Source organism: Dipodomys merriami, unplaced genomic scaffold (genome assembly GCF_024711535.1).
Source record: "Dipodomys merriami isolate MVZ:Mamm:240054 unplaced genomic scaffold, mDipMer1.0.p SCAF_582, whole genome shotgun sequence".
NCBI lineage: Eukaryota > Metazoa > Chordata > Mammalia > Rodentia > Heteromyidae > Dipodomys > Dipodomys merriami.
In genome coordinates this window covers 653049-653898 of record NW_027206160.1, presented here as the reverse complement: position 1 = coordinate 653898, position 850 = coordinate 653049, and the positions used below count along the sequence as shown (strand labels likewise).

Sequence of the window (850 nt, the reverse complement as noted above, 5' to 3'; positions counted from 1 at the left end):
ATGAAAAAGATTTAAAATAGTCATTGACAAAAAAAATTACAAACGTGAGCAATCAACTGAACAATATAATTATTTTCCATTATACACAGAATTTTAGGGAAATAAGATCAGTAGCATTGTTAGAAACAATAAGGTTTCCTTATTACAAACAGGCACCCAAGGATATAATCCTGTATAAATATTGCATCATTAACTACCTAAATTTAGAGGACATTACATGCTTCAGCAGCACATGAACCCAAATTACACCAATACAGAGATTAACATGGCAATTGCAAAGGATGATATGAAAATCTGTGAATTATTCCAGATTTTTCATTCTTCAGATGCAAGAAATGAAAAACAATTATTAAAAAGTTGATTACAAAATTACTAGTGTAACAATACATGTAATCCATATAAATAAAAGTTAGTTTGACATCAGTGTATTAAATCTTCACCGTAGAAAGGCCTTTATATAGCATAATCGTTATAAAACTTTTAAATTAGACAACATTGTCATTTTATTCCAAAGAAATATATATAAAGACCTAGTAAAAAAGGAATCTTAAACTGTTTTGGTATGGAATGCAATCTGAAAGGACACATTTATTAATGAACCTATATATTATAAAACAATGTAGAATTCAAAGTCTTATATCTAGGAAAGAATAAAATAGATTATGGGCATTATACAAACAGAATACAGAATATTTTAAGGTATAATTTTTCACATAAGCACCAGAAATATCTTTAGTTTCTTTAGTACTCATTTCAACAGATAAATTAAAATTATTTCTGAATAAAAAAAAGCAAAAACTCGAGGGGGTCCAAGATGGTGACGGGGAACTGGGGGAACGCCACAGCTCTC

At 28.7% G+C, this 850-nt stretch overlaps 1 pseudogene; it reads left to right on the top strand.

The window, feature by feature from the left end:
* The first annotated feature begins 217 nt into the window (after window positions 1–217).
* Window positions 218–316, top strand: LOC138813084 (U6 spliceosomal RNA; annotated as a pseudogene).
* The last annotated feature ends 534 nt before the right edge of the window (window positions 317–850 follow it).